Source organism: Rhipicephalus sanguineus, chromosome 7, assembly GCF_013339695.2.
Source record: "Rhipicephalus sanguineus isolate Rsan-2018 chromosome 7, BIME_Rsan_1.4, whole genome shotgun sequence".
In the NCBI taxonomy this organism is placed as follows: domain Eukaryota; kingdom Metazoa; phylum Arthropoda; class Arachnida; order Ixodida; family Ixodidae; genus Rhipicephalus; species Rhipicephalus sanguineus.
The window spans coordinates 62,035,584-62,050,946 of NC_051182.1; the positions used below are offsets into that span (position 1 = coordinate 62,035,584).

At 44.9% G+C, this 15,363-nt stretch overlaps 1 long non-coding RNA gene across 1 annotated transcript; it reads left to right on the forward strand.

The window, feature by feature from the left end:
• The first annotated feature begins 11,767 nt into the window (after positions 1-11,767).
• On the forward strand, positions 11,768-14,273 carry LOC125759302 (uncharacterized). The gene is made up of 3 exons (XR_007416869.1): positions 11,768-11,868; positions 12,105-12,165; positions 14,093-14,273. It is a non-coding gene; the product is annotated as an uncharacterized LOC125759302 (long non-coding RNA).
• Positions 14,274-15,363: the final 1,090 nt, after the last annotated feature.

Consider the following 15,363-nt stretch of genomic DNA (forward strand, 5'->3'; position numbering starts at 1 on the left):
GCGTCAGAGATTGGTTTGTGTGTTTATAGTTCATTGCTATATTAAAAGCTTATACATTGTCTATTGTCGTTTGGCATATATAGCACCGCTTGATGTGGACGCACCCAGGTTGACGCCTGGTGGCATATCTAGATAGCGACAACTAACGCCCATGATCATGATTTAACCATTGCAGTAGCTGAAGTTGTCAAGATATACTTGGACACCACATACGATGAATTCGGCGCGAAGATGGCATCAACAATCACATAGTAAATACTGATACACTATAGGCACTCCTTCAAAGCGTCGTGAAACGCGAAGAGAAACGCGACGAGCGTAGTGTCTTCTCTCTAGCCTGGCCTTTAATTCTCACAGGGCGAGCGGGGAACGCGGTGCGACAGCCAAGCGAGCGTCGGAGAGCTGTTTCCCGATATGGATGGATGCTATGAGTGAGGCTTCCTCGCTTTTCTCGTTTGGGCTGAAGCCGCCGCCTCGCGGTGTGTTAAAGCGTTGACGAAATTACACTTATGTTGGGACGGTCGTGGGCAGCGGTGCTTTGCCGGAGGTAATTGCGGAAGCAAAGAAGATTTTTTTCGAGGAACACATGCCACCACTCCGTTAAACACGGGACGCTCATAGCATCCACCCCTCAATCCAAAGCACTGTGAGATGATAGTGTGAAAGATAGTAGGCGCGTCCACGTAGCCTCCATAATGCGTTTGGTGGTAGCTCAGTAGGCTAAACGCCCGCCAGCCATCGTCACGGTGCAAAAGGCGGTGGGTTCGACTCCTCTGAGTGGAAGTTTTTCTTACAGTTTTTTTTCTTTGCAATCTGATGGCGTTCATTTTGCTGACGTATTTCTGTGACACATATACGTCGTTAAGGTCTTGGTGGACCACGGCATGAAACACTTCCGTGTTAAAAAGACAGACAAATCACGGCATATCCACGAAGTGAATGATGATTGAGGAGCTGGCTCGGAGATAATAGGGTAAACCGTGAATGTTCCGTAAAATTCCTCTACTTGTCATATAATAACGTGACACGTTGTTATATGACAAGGAAATCGCGCTTGAAGCGCGCGTCGGCGCCACCAACTTCAGGTAGCGACAGCTTTCAGCGCTTGGCCGCTACATCCCGCGCCCGTACCTCTTGGAGGTTCTCTTGCAGCCGCTTCCGCGTTGCGTAGGCTTCGTGGGCTTGTATCTGGGGGTCCGCACGACGCTGGGTCCGCACGACGCTCGGGGTCCGCACGACGCCGTACGACGCTCTGCGGCCTCGCGAGCTCTCCCCGCAGGGTCTTGGCGGCGAGCCCGCAGCGCTGCTGCAATGCGAGCCCTCCTCTCCGCCGCCTTGTCTTCTTCGTTCGTGTTATGAGAATCGAAGTGCACTGACTGACGACTGTCGAAAGAGAGAGTAAGCGCGCAGTTGTGGCCCTCTAGCGGTTTCCTATGAAACTAGAGTACGCGTCGGCGTGCAGCGGTCACGGCATGCTACAGTTGGCTATGCTATATGTGGTTTTGCCTGCGTTTTTATCATCATCAAGGCGCTCGAAGAACAGGAGGAAGAAGACTTCTCTTTCGCGCGAACTGCGCCTGTAGCAGTCCCTTCTGGAACCATGGTTACGCGTACGGCGCGGGACTTCTCGCCAGCTTAAGTACCTGGTGAGCGAGCTCCTAAAAAAAGAAACAAATATACAGAGAGAGAAAGAGAGATAAAAAACGGAGAGTTAGACAGACAGAGAAACAAAGAGAGAGAGAAACAAAGAAAGAAAGAGAAAGAAATAGAGGGCGGTACACCTCTGATGTCATTTCTCATTTCACTCTAATGTGTTTCCCGTCTTCGCTGAAACCATTTGTGTGACTTCCGTTCCTTTGCACCAAATGGGTCGCCGACCATGGTTGACACTTCCGTTGAAGGACGAAAGGAAGCTTACTGCTTTGGGAACTCTGGCTTTCAGCGCTTACTCAGTAAACGATCCTTGTCTGGCAAACCAGTGCAGTTGTTATCGATCGTAGACGCTGAGCATGGACAGAAATATACAACGATATATTAGGTAAAAGAAAGGACAACGGGGCAAGAAAGTTTTTCTAAATATCTGCCTTAGAGGTTGAAGAACACATTACATAGAGAGCCGCCGATAACGAAGTTGTGTTTTGTGATGGGTACAGGAATCTCAACCGGAATAATACTTTCACGTGTGTACCACGAGAATGTTCGCAAACTTACCTCAGCTTCTGTTGGGCTAAAAAAAAGTGTTCGAAATTGTCCATTTCTTTGTTCTTCGAATGGAAGGCTTCGTAATTCCAGGGTCGAGGGTGCGCTTATTACGCTTATTCCGTTTCATGTCCGCACTGCCATCTACATTGAATACGGCCGCGAGGCCTGGCACGCCAACTTCGCGTTTATTCCTGCCCTATTTATTACATGCATCCGCGGACACCCCTAAAAGTAATAAACAAGAGGAATTTTAATTGTAATTCGGAATAGTTGAGGAATCATTGTAAGTCGCATTAGTCACGGTGTTTTGACCCAACGAAGACATTATTGCACTCTCGGGTCTTTCCGAAGCTGCTGCGTTGCATTTTGTTGAAGAAAAAGGGAAGAGGAAACCAGCAGTAAATAAGGAGCGCATAAATAGAAACCTCGTTTGAAGAGCGCACGCGAAGACCGGAAATGAATGAAAAACCAGCAGCGCGTCCCTTTTACTTCTCTCTACTTTTTCTGCCTTAGTTTTATTGCTTTTCTTGTCGTTTATTTTGGTCAGAAATCGAACATCGGACATCTTTGTTACAAAATGCATAAGGAAGTGGCCCAGGAGGGTTGTTTCGATTCTTACAACAGAAATATGCACCTTCAAGCATGTTGGCAGTACTATTGGCAGGTAAGCTGGTAACACTTGTTTGCTACACATGTTTTCTTAACTTTGCACCCAGGTAGTCAAGCACACGCCAGTTTTCAATTTCTTTTGTTGCACTACCATCTCACTCACGTTGCCCTACGAGTATCGGATCAGCACTGGTGTGACATTAACTCTATGTATACCGCTAGCTAAGAATGGGTCTCACATAGGGTAGCAAACTCTTCTATGAAGGAAGCTCAGAAGGGGGAGGGAGAGGAGGGGGAGGAGCAGGGTGTACACTATAATAGGGAGCCAGCAAAAGTATTTTTCTTTATTGCGGTATCTTTCAGATAAATCCATTTTTTTCTTGTTGCGGTCTCTTGAAGTGGTAGTTAAGTTGGCTACGTGCTTATCGCAACACTTTTTTTTTGCTGGAGAATCTACTTGTGAAAGTTATCGCACTTCACGCCACAGCTCAGATACAGTCGCCAAAGACCATCGCAGCTACCACAAGCAACCGCAAAATTGCTTGGAGTTTGTTATTTGTGCGATATTCGTGTTCCGTAGAGTGACGGACGTTGTGGGCGTGCGTAAGATCACATAAAAATTCCTAATTCCCGAGCAACTCCTAATTCCTAAAATTCCTAACTCCCGACGGCGCGGGACTCGCGGCGCTGTATGGAAAGCCGGGACAGTCCCGCAAAATGTGGGACACTTGGTAACTCTAGACACACAACTGTTTCAAACTTTTCATGTGCTGCCGGGACTATTGCCAGGGATGGCCAAGCACCCGCGTCATTCACTGCTATGAATTCTGACATCGTAGAAGTAAACTTTAGAGCAACAGGACAAGAACAGAAAGAGATGCACAGACGTCAACACAGCGGTGCGCACTGATTCAAAATCGCGGCACGACGATTTTTCCCGAGACATGGTGTGAAAAATAGGTGAACTCTGGCGGGCTAAATGATTTAAAATGAGTCCTTGTTATAGATGGCGCATGCAACGAAAACACGTTTGCATTGGTACAATACCTTATTGCTTTGATTGCGGGAAGCTAAGTGTTCGCCGTTGGTTTCGTCAGTACAGTTTACAGGGGACGAGACTACTCCATTCAGTCACCAATGTCTATTACAGAACTCTCTTCGTTCGAAGCTCCGTTTAACTCCGTTGGCGTAAGCGCGACCTTGTGATACGGACGCATCTTCGTTTAGGTAAAGACGCAGCATTCGAATAGGTCTGCGGGTGCCAGTGTGACATGGGTATAAGACGTTGGCATCTACCATAATTGACGTTTTGATTGCACTTAAAAGAGTACAGTTGTCAAAGGGAAACAGGCAAAATGCAAGCGTGCATAGACTTAAGCCGTTTAACTTCTTGAAATGCATCAAAATCTAAATTGAGAACCAGTAGATTTTCAGAACCATATGCAAAATGGTGGCAATAAATCTGCTCCTATCCCACTCAGCTGTCGACTGAAGCAACTAACATACTTGAAAATAGGCGAATGACATATATAGATGAGATTACAAAGCATTGTTCGATTACAAAGCATTGTCGAATTCTCTTCGACCACTGTGCGTTACCTGCACATTCGTCGGCGCTAGCTGTCCTCTGAGCATATGTCTACAAGAGCTAATATTGGTAGACGCTGCGATCCGACAATTTGCTTATCGGGCATCATCGGAACAGGGAGTGAGGATATCCTTCCCAAGAAATATTGTGGCAGTCTAAAGCGCAACAGCCTAAATAAAAACCTTTACACAGTCACGTACCTCACTCAACGGAGATGAAGTGGCCAGCCTCAATTGGCTAGAGCCAAATTCTCACGTCCATAGCTCGGTACATCACAGTGTCTCGCCCATTCAACAACCATTCAACTGCAATTACTGTGCCTTCTGCACTAACCTATGCCATATGTGGGAGGCCCTGCAGGCGTCAAGTTATCTTTTCGTCCACTTTACTTTCTTCAGATCTACATCATAATTACTACAAATACCATCCCCTATACTTTCCTTGGCATTAGGGTCTGTGAGTCCTCATTAAAATTGTGCATCACAAAGAAAAACAAGCCCTTAACAGTCATCTTTCCTTCATGTAGTGGGAGTGTATGGCGAGTGAATATACCTAAATAATCTCGGTGACGACTTCTAAATAGTTTTAAGACATCTTCTTTGTTTTGCTATTGCAATACTTCGCATTTGAAAATAGCACTTATACGATCGAATGAGAACAAAACAAGTATAGAAAGTGCCTATTTTGTTAGTGCAACAAAATGAGACCTTCTGAACGCTGCAAAGAAACTTTTGCCTGAAGGAAGGTGGGGGAGCCGATACTTATCCCGCCGCCAGGAAAACAAAGGAAGGTGAAATTGAGATCCATGGTCCCATAATAACCGCCCGAGGTGTCAAGGAGCCTGTCAGCGTCTCCAATACTTGGGCATCTCACAATGGAGAGCCATCACATTTGTACCTGACGCACTTTTTGAAAGGTATCCGCTTTTAGATCGCTTGGAAAATTTGGTGTTTTGCTTCTATCTTGCAACGTGACTTTCACAACCTGCGTCACAGCTGTTTTTCTAGTGTTTAGCTTAGACTTGGGTTCGTGGTCTGCGCGATGTGTTTTGGACACCGTGTGCACTTAGTCTTTATGTGGGGGAAAAGTAGTGACGGCTTTCTTCATTGCGGTTTTCTTCATTTAATTTGGTTTTCTTGATGAATGAATTTGTTTGAGCAAAGCCAGTTGCGCGGTGAGATTGGGGAAATGCAGCCGCGCTTAGACGAGGGCTAGTACAGCGAAAAGAAACTTGTTTTCTTTCAGGAGCCTTGATACCCTCCATTTGCGTCACTAAGGAGGGGCTTACTTCCCAAACAAATAGAGTTCTTAGTGCTGGACCGGCAAGAGAGACATGCCGCGTCAGGCCTCATGAACTTCGTTGCTCGTGGGAGCTGTTATAGTGGCCCAGAGAATTCCTTCTATTTTCTCCTTTGTTTTCAAACACGGTGAAAGTTTTGCTCCTTGTATTAAGATATTGTCAATATGATAACATATGGATTCCACTATGTGTGTCCATCAGTAACTTATTTGAAGCTGCCGCTCCGTTTTTTACAGAAGAACGGACTCAAGGCTTTAGAAGCGATGGTTCATATACCCTGGCGAGCCTTTTCCTGCCTAAGCCTTAATTACTTCGAGAGACCATTAGGAAGCCGGATATCCACGCGCACATGTTTCGGTTCTGCAGGAATGCACTTAACTTGGCTGGTGGGTGCATCATTAAGGCGGGTAGAGACAAAGGTAGACACATGATGGTGATAGAACGAGATACGCCAGTGCCCTCTCTGCCGTTCTATAACCGTCCTGTGTGTGGTACTGTCGGTTCTCGTCTTTCGGCTCAATCGTGCCAGTCGTCGACGCACTCAGCTAGGGACGATCCTTCGTTAGAAATAAAAAAAAGAAAGAGTAGCTTGCACTTGAGGCGCTATGCTAAAGAGACAGCGGAGCTCATGGGCTGTGTTCTGACCGGGCCTGCATTCCTCGAAAAGCAGCAGGGATAACGCAGATGTCCAGATGTGCATTCCTCGGCGGCTGTGGCCACGCGTAAACCACCCCGAACGCGTTTTCCCATGCATTTACCCGAACCCGTCGCTACAACGTGGCGGTTACCTGGCTACGCCATTCTTGTGGTGTGGCGGCCACAATAACATGAGGCCGATACGGAAAGGATATTTTTCCGTAGATGAATGAATGAATTCTGGAGTATTACGTGATAAAAGCATATGATTATGCGGCACGCCGTAATGAAGCACTCCGAATCAATCCCAGGCATCAGCAGTCCTTTAAAGGGGCCACGCTACACTTTTCCCAGTAATCATCGAATTGCCTCAGCAGCGGAGTTGATTGTCTCACAAATCGACTGCCGCAGACATCTTTAGAATCCATCAAGTGTGAGCTGAGTTGAAGGTATTTGTCGCAAGCTTCAAGGGATTTCTCTGTCCTTTCGTCCCCCCGAACGTGCTGAAAGCTTCACGGGGGGGGGGGGGTGGTATGGGGGCAAGAAACGCCGTCCTGCAACAGCCTGCAAATCTGGGCTAGTTGATTGATCTTCATCGTAAAGAGAGCGCAAAAATGTGGCAACACAATAAAAAGAATGACGCAGGACACGCGCTGAAGTAACAGCTGAAGTATACGTTGTTAGTTCAGCGCCTGTCCTGTGTCCTTCTTCTCGTGGTGCCGGCTTCTTGCGCTGCTTTTACAAATAACCCCGTCCATTCGTCCGCGCACGTCACGATTTTGAGCACTTTCTTTTCTCTTTTATTCGGACGCGCGGCTCTCTTTAAGGGCGATCATTAGCACGCTGGCGTAATTCTGTATCACATGAAATTCTGCCACTTTAGAGCGCCGCCCAGGCACGTCTTTAGCTTCACTGCACGGTGGACCGCGGAAACTGCACCTCTCGATGCTCGAAAGAGCTAATGGTCGTAATCCTGGTTATGTCATAAGCCAAATTGCGCTTACGGCATCATTGGTCGAGAAGGGCAAGGAATATGTGGGTGACGTTAAAAGTTATTTGTAAATTTTATACCGCGTGCTGCGCTAAAAGTGGCTCATTCCGCCTTTTTCACAATGCCAAGGCGCACGCGCCCTTCCTCTAACGGAAAAGTAGCAAAACGCCTATTCATCTCGGAGGCTTTGCTACTTGCAATACCGGTTGTCCCGGCCCCTACCAAAACGACAGAAGGCCGCACAAGGCAATGAAAGATGCGGATTAACTCAGGAGCATCGACTACCTATGGACAGCATTTTCTGACCATGTTCAAAAATTCTTACAGGGCGCCTTTAAGATGCACTTAAACCTAACTACACTGGTACTCTTGTAGCACGCCTGCATGGAAATACGTTCTCCGTGGCCGGGAATGCAAGCCCGTGTCCGCGAGCTTAGCAGCGCGACACTTTCCCTCAAAGCTACCACGACGGGTCTATCGTGGATAGCCGGTTGGGCATTATCGCTGTATCTGCGCAGTACTTTGTTTTCTGCTCCGTAATATCTGCTAGATAAAGGTCTACGACGTGACTTAGATGTAACGCTTCTTTTTCAGCGAGAAATAGATTACAAATCTCCCCTGAAATCGGCGGTTTATGTGTATTATCATTTTCCTTAATGAGAACCATTTGATAATATCAGGGTAAGGTCGGTGCATTGTCACCGAAAGTGCAATGGTATCTCTATTGGCCACTTAGGTGGGGGCCAAGCAAACGTGTACGTTCTTAGATTTTCTTTAGTTAATAATGTGAGATTGTGAACGATTCTGTATGATCCTGTAGCTGCGGCCACTCTAATTATCGTTTGTGTTTTATCTTGCACCCTTCTTTTTTCGCTGTTATGTGCTTCTTGTCTTCACTCGAGACCTTTGAAACGTTTCCGATCTTGTGCCGGCCAATTCGGGTCACTAAGACTGTTTTGACAGTCAGGGAGAAAGAATGCATTGGGTGTAGGAAGACAGCTGGCTTCGAGCGCTGCAGCAGAAAGCGATCCTTCCTTGACAACACCATGCGCTCATTAGCTCATTAGCCTGAGTGGACTCTGCACAAGGGGTTCACTATACAAAGACGCACCACTTAGAAATACAAGGCGTGAAGGAGCTGCAATTCCTTAATGTCCATCTCAATGACCTACGAGAAAAAAAAGAAAAAAAAACGCACGCCTGAGATTGACGGGTGGTGGATCTTGCGATCGGTAGGCGCTGGAAAGGCTCACAAATATGGACGCGTCTTCTGCGAGTTTGTATATCCTTGTATGTTTCTATATATTTCTTAACAGCCAGAGCGCGCCTAAACTGTCTTAAGCAACGGCAAGTAGGTACTGAATTCTTTAATATTTGTCTTATTCCGGTCATGAGGCCAAAAGACAAATGGAGAGAAATAAGCTAAACGCTGCACAAGAGGCGCTGTAGTATTTCACTGAAACACAGGGGTTTGAGTGCGCTACTTCTTAGTTTAGCATAGTATAATAAGTTTTGTAATTGTTTAAAAGTTTAATAGTGTAATTGTTTATTATGTTTTGCAATCGATCACCTTACGTGGTACGCTTGAACAGCTGCATTCACTTCTGCTTCCGCAAGAGACGTTGCCATTTCCATACTGCAAAACCTTATCTTAAGGCTTAGAGCAGCTCGGGAGTTACTAAGCGACCGCAACGAAGTTCTCTCTCCGACGCTATTACAGCGTTACTGAGCGACTGTCGCATCATACACCGCACCACCACGGCATATGATCCGCAAATTAAAGGAACGACAGAGCATTTCAATCGTATACTTCATGATATGATGGCCATGTACGCTTCATCCGACCACTCTCATTGGGATAACATATTGCCTTTCGCACGTATGCCTACAACACTGCAACGTACACTGTAAAAAATGGTTGTAAATTTACAGATAAAATACATGAAATTTCTGTACCGCGAAAGAAACTTTCTGTAAATGTGCCATGAAGGAAATCTGTTAAAACGAGAAATCGAAATTTTCTGTTATTCGTGACCTTCAGCAAAAGAAACGACTCAAAATTGAACCTCCACAGTTTTAAATACCTGAAAGATTACAAATGTCCATGAAATAACATTTCATGTTTTTCGTACAATGCTATTTTGATTGATTAATATTCAGAGCCTTTTCTGCGGTTCTACGTTCATTCCTCGCGGGCACCTACATTTACAAGATGGCTACCGCTCACGTCGAAGCGCGGCTACGCACGGCTGGAGTGTAAAGCCCGGCTACGGCACCCTCCTGCTCCTGCTTTTTGTGCGTCTGTCATTGAAAGGTGGGTGGTTTGCGTCTAACTAGAGTTCCTTACAGCAAGGTCTCGATGTTATGCCTGCCCGCTTTCTAAATTCGCTCTAGCGTAGTTTCTAATTCAGCTTTGCGTCGGCAGTGCGCGACCACAACGTTGTGCGGGAGTCAGAATTCCTGCCATGCTTTGGTAGAAATACTGATGAGGCTTTGTAAGTGGTGCATGAGGGAACGCCTGCTGTTGTACCACATTTATTTCTTTGCTGGTAGCGGCAGCGTACGTCATAGTATGCCAATTTGTACTTGGACGGTTGCAGAGCGCTTACTACAGCGTTCGCCACGCACTTCATGTGCGTTCTCTGCGGGCAGTCATTAACGAGGTTTCGCTGTACAGAATAATCAGAGGTATTTGTTCACCTTACCCGCTTTTTTGCTTTATTGCATAAAACCTGTGTATTCTGCGTTTCTGCACGTATCTTTTTCTTGTAGCTTGGCCCGACTTTCTCTAAAAACTAAGTGCGTATGACTCAGCTCAGCTAACCGAGTGACGTTATATAATTCTTTTTTTTAAATGAAAGGGCAAACGCTGCTTTTTTGTGTGTTTATCTACGTGTAATAGGTAGCTTTCTCCTGCATAGTGAACATGGCCCTGAGCAATGATGTTGTGGCTTGGTGTACGGCGTTTTGTGTTTTGTAGTGGTCATTGCATGATAAGGTCTGCTTGGTTGCATAATGCTATGTATTTTGAACATTTCTGGTGGGAACGTGCGAACGCATAGCTTCTGGGCGTAGTATCATTCGATGACCTTCCTTACGAAGCATTAAGTTCCTGGCGGAAGATAGATAACCTAGGTAAACCTAGTTTACCGAACGGACGTATGGGGCACATCCACTCGGTAAACTGATACCTCGAGTGACTAGCCAATGGGACACGGGCTTCACGTGTACACGCGCTTCCTTGCGTCATCGCATTCCGCCTGCATTGCGCTGGAGCACGTCTTCTCCTCGGTAGGAGAAACTCGGCGCGTTTCGGATTGGCGTGATCCCTGCTGGAGCTCATGTTAGATACGCGTTTGTTATCCGTGGTTTACACGCAACGGCGTGAAGCCGTGAAGTCCTCTGGAAAGTGGGCTCAAGTGCGCTCGTAGTACAGGCGGTGAATCGTGGCACATGCCACATGTGATCTCTCAGTGGAGCACCAATGCCGACGCCGCTGTTCTAGCCGTTCGTGAAGGCTTATTGTGGACATCGATCGTGACTACCGTTAAAGAATCCCGGTTTCCGGAGAGGCGGACTTTGTTTTTAGTGGCGTATTGAAGGGCGAATGAATCTTTCGTTGGCTCTCGCCCGTTTTGTTCACCAGTGCTTGGCGGCAGTAGTTATTAGACTTCCATTGTCGAATAAAAGTACCGATACAACTTTTGAATAACGCAACCAAGTTACGAGATGTGTTCGTCGCTGAACGCGAAATTTTTTAGCTCTGTGAGGCGCACGTTCTGTCGCGCGTGAGGTTTATGGCGTCTGAAATCGCAACTTGACGGCTCGCTAGCCCAAATAATGAAATAGTCGACGCGAAGCAACCGTCATTGCGGACGTCATTGCGCATGCATTGTTGCTTCCTTGCGTAAACACTTTCTGCAATGGAGGTTCACTGAGCGCGCCCACGTGGTCAGGTGTTATTCGTCTGCATGCTTAGCCTCACGTCCGTGCAAATGCGAATGCCTTTAAAGGCTTTTTGAAAGCATTAGGAATATGGTTCAATTAGTTATAGCATTTAATGTTAAAGATTCATTCTCTCTGAATTGGCAAAAATGTTTGTTACAGTCAAGCATTAGCCTCCTTTCCTTTTCTTTTTTAGCTTTACAGAAGTGCTTACCGTTATAACAGACTTTTCTATTTCTTTCGGTAATTACAGTTTTTTATTTATTTCAGCGATGCATGTCTGCAGTCTCTGTGGTACCACCAAGACGATTGCGCCACGTTTCATGAAGTGCGCCGCACTGCACAAAAACATGAATGCATTCTGCATGAAGTGCCCATTGGAACAGTACAGAAAAGTGTTCCGAGAATTCCTTCTCCGAGCTAGTGCTACGAGATACCGAGGACTGTAAAGAAAACGAAGAGTCCAAAAGGATTTATATCGTTGTGTGTCATGGAAGCCCAAATTACCGGCGCTAAGACACAACATAATGGATCACGCTAAGTTGGCACTGATGCTATAGTGCCCTAAGGTGCTGCTGCATCTTCAGCTACCAGAAGGTAAGAGGATTATGTGACAGTGGCCTGCTCCTCAAATTGTTCGCTGCTTTAATTTACCTTCTATTATTGAGAGCATTTATTTGTTTTTATTTTATATCACATCTAAAATGTCTGTAGTTCAATACAAATATTGGCAAACTTTTTAATTGTCTTCGTATGCTTGTTTGTACTCCAGGGTAGAGGAGTTTTAATGGCTACTTATCGCATAATTAACTTCATAACTTTAATCATTGCAGGCAAGTACAAGTGAAGATAACGTCGAAGACGTGCCGTGCTCCCCTTTCATCATTGGCAAAGGTATTTTTATGGATACTTGCAATATATTGCTGAATATTTCTAAACAGTAAATATTTTGTTCCAGGAGAAAACTTTTCTGACTGCCGGGGCATTTACCATCTGTATTGATACCCATGCTGTGGTCGAATCCACCACACGGTGGCCAGGCATTCAAGTTGATGTTCTTTACACACTTCGCCTTACTATTGAATACCGCAAGGAGGTCAGCCTAACCCTGGAGTTCACACAAAGGTTAAAACTTAATGTGATTTTTCTGACTTTTTGGACAAGATTCATGCAACTAACTTAGATCAAGCCACATTAGATAGTACAAAAGTAGACAAGTACTGGGGAATTTCCAATATCTGATACTACACTCCCATTTGGCTAAGCCAGTGAGGGTTCTGATGGAAGGAATGACCAAATAGAAATTTTCAGCTTAAGTGTAAAACTGTCTACGGGAATTCTGAGCTGTCATAAAAGATTTTAAATAATGATAGTATATAGAACGGTTGACGTGTGAAGTATTTTTAATCATGTTTAATGAGGATTTCGAAGGGGCACCAAGTAACATGAAAATTTTCATTAATTTAAATAAGAGCTAGCACTTTTTTATGCAGTTCTGCTACCGGAGCAAGGTGTGTGTCCGGGCTAGTTGGTATACCATAATTGTGAGCACAACGCAGAAAGAGAAAGAGGCACAATAAACAAAGGACCGACGAGGATTGGCGCGGTCAAGCGAGAATTCCCTGTAAGCAAAATAGGCACAGATTGCATCAGCGACACGTCTATAGGCTTATTTCGCATATATAGCTCCACACGACTTTTTCATATCTCTTATTGTTTGCAATGGAGAGCATGTGCACGCATGCGCTTTAGTATGAGTATGTTCTTTCCCTGATTGTCTGTGGCAATGCCATAAAATCCGTGGTGAAAATTGTGCCCGTGGTGTACCGTCATCCACTTTGTCCGGGTCTATCGCACTACAATGGTTTCAGTGTAATTTTTAGCAGATCTAAATTGTGAAACCAATAGTGCCTACCATGCAATCATGCATGTGCACTTAGAAAAATGGGATAGCTCGGAGGTGTTTTCTGGTCCCAGCAAGCACATGCATTGTTTAATAACACCTTTGTTTTGTTTATAGGCATGGTAGCTTTGTTTTGACTTTGGGCTATGCGCGCACAATATCACAAAGCTCATACATGGTGGAAGCTGTTGAAGATAAGGACCTTCAGCGGCACTCCGCAAGTTGACATAAAATTCGCTTGTTACATTCCGATGGACAAACGATCAGTTGCCGGCCAATTTTTCGGTGACAAAATGATCATCACGTGGGCGTGGTGGTGTTGCTCGCGGAGGTACGTAATAAGGGATGGGTTGAGAAAACGTTTCGGCTTAATACACGGGGTCTTAGGCCACGGTTTCATTGTGAACGATAAACTTAATGACAGGAATCGTGGCTTTTACTCTCATGCAAAATAGGTACTGGACTTGCACATTCATCAAGAAAAAGAAAACGCATTGTTATAATAGTCATTTGTTTATTTTTTCTTGATACTCTCGATAATTTTGCACTCGGTTAATTCAGACGTTTTTTCCGGACCCGTGAAATCCGAATTAATGAGCCCTTACTGTATTTGAGTGAGTGTTTAAAAGCACATGAACCTTGCTCTGTGAAGAGCATTATTTCCTTTCAAGTCCTTACGTTGCAATAAATGACATTGTATGAAACATAATGTACTTTTATAGAAATGAATCTCCATCTGGATCATGAGGTTTTTTTTTTCTTTTAACTGATTCCACACAGCACACCTTAAAGAGGCAATGCGAGGGTTTCTTGAGCGCTCTACAAACATAATAAATGTTGTTCTCAGTGTGGCCAATTATGTTCAGCATAATCATCCAACCGCCTGGTGCACCTAAAAATATCATTATTCGTTTTTAGGGCAGCCGCCGCACTCAACCCTGACAGAGGGAGCAAGGTCGAGAAGTCAAGGAAGCACCGCTGCCTCACACCACAAATGACCAACTTAAAGCTCTGCGAGACTATGAATGCTAAGTGTTTCAACGAAAAATTTGCAGTGTCATTATGAATATACCGTATTTACTTGAATCTAAGCCGATTTTTTTTTCGAAAAAATGATGTGCGAAAGTGGGGGGGGGGGGGAGGTGTCGGCTTAGATTCGAGTATAATGCTTAAGCTTTTTTTTTTTTTCTGGCCTTGCGCATTTCGTGGGTCGGCTTATAATCGGGGCCGGCCTAGATTCGAGTAAATACGGTATAGCTACACATTTTCCAAACCAGTTTGAATATACGGTGACAACATGTACGCAGTTTTCATTATTTTGAAGCTGTTTACATGCAGCATTTCCTGTGCTTAAATAAAAATTTGTTTCTTTTATCATGAAAGGAGAATCTACGGAAACGTGCCTGTTTTTATTGCGTTATTTACCAGAGTGCTCCAAGAAGTTCACGATTTACCAGGGTGTAGCTCCAAGAAGTTCACGATGTCCGCTGCGGTAGTACAGTGGCTCCGGTGCTCGGCTGCTTACCCGAAAGTCGCGGGTCCGACCCCGGCCGTGGCGGTCGGATTTCGACGGAGGCGAAATGCTAGAGGCCCGTGTACTGTGCGACGTCAGCCCACGTTAGAAAAACCATTATGGCCGAAATTTCGGAAGCTCTCCACTACGATGGGCCTCATAATCATATCCTGGTTTTGGCTCGTAAAACCCCAGATATTATTTAAAAAATTGGAATATATTTGGATTATGCAAACGCAGTATAGTGGTATTTTTGCCATTGCATTTGGCTAAACAAAATATTTTTGCGTATCGCTTGTGCAAGTGACATAACTACTTTTTAGTACTGAGGAATGCTTTTCTATGGTAATATATATATAAGCTGATCTTTATGCATAAAAAATTATGTTCCCGAATTAAAATGCAGTAATGAAATAGCAGGAAGGCAGTAACAGAAAACACAGCCTTTGTTACTCGATATCCAGACTTGTACTTATAGATAACGTTTCTGTAAACGAAAACGGACACTATTAGCGAAATAACAGAAAAATGAAAACAGAAAACAGTTTTTTTCAGTGTCTGAAAAGTGAAACATGTTTTTAAACATAAAATTTCTGTACTGTAAAAGAGAAAATAACAGTGAAATAACAGAAAGAAGGCAAACAGAAAACCAAGTTTTTCTGTAACGGAAAACTGA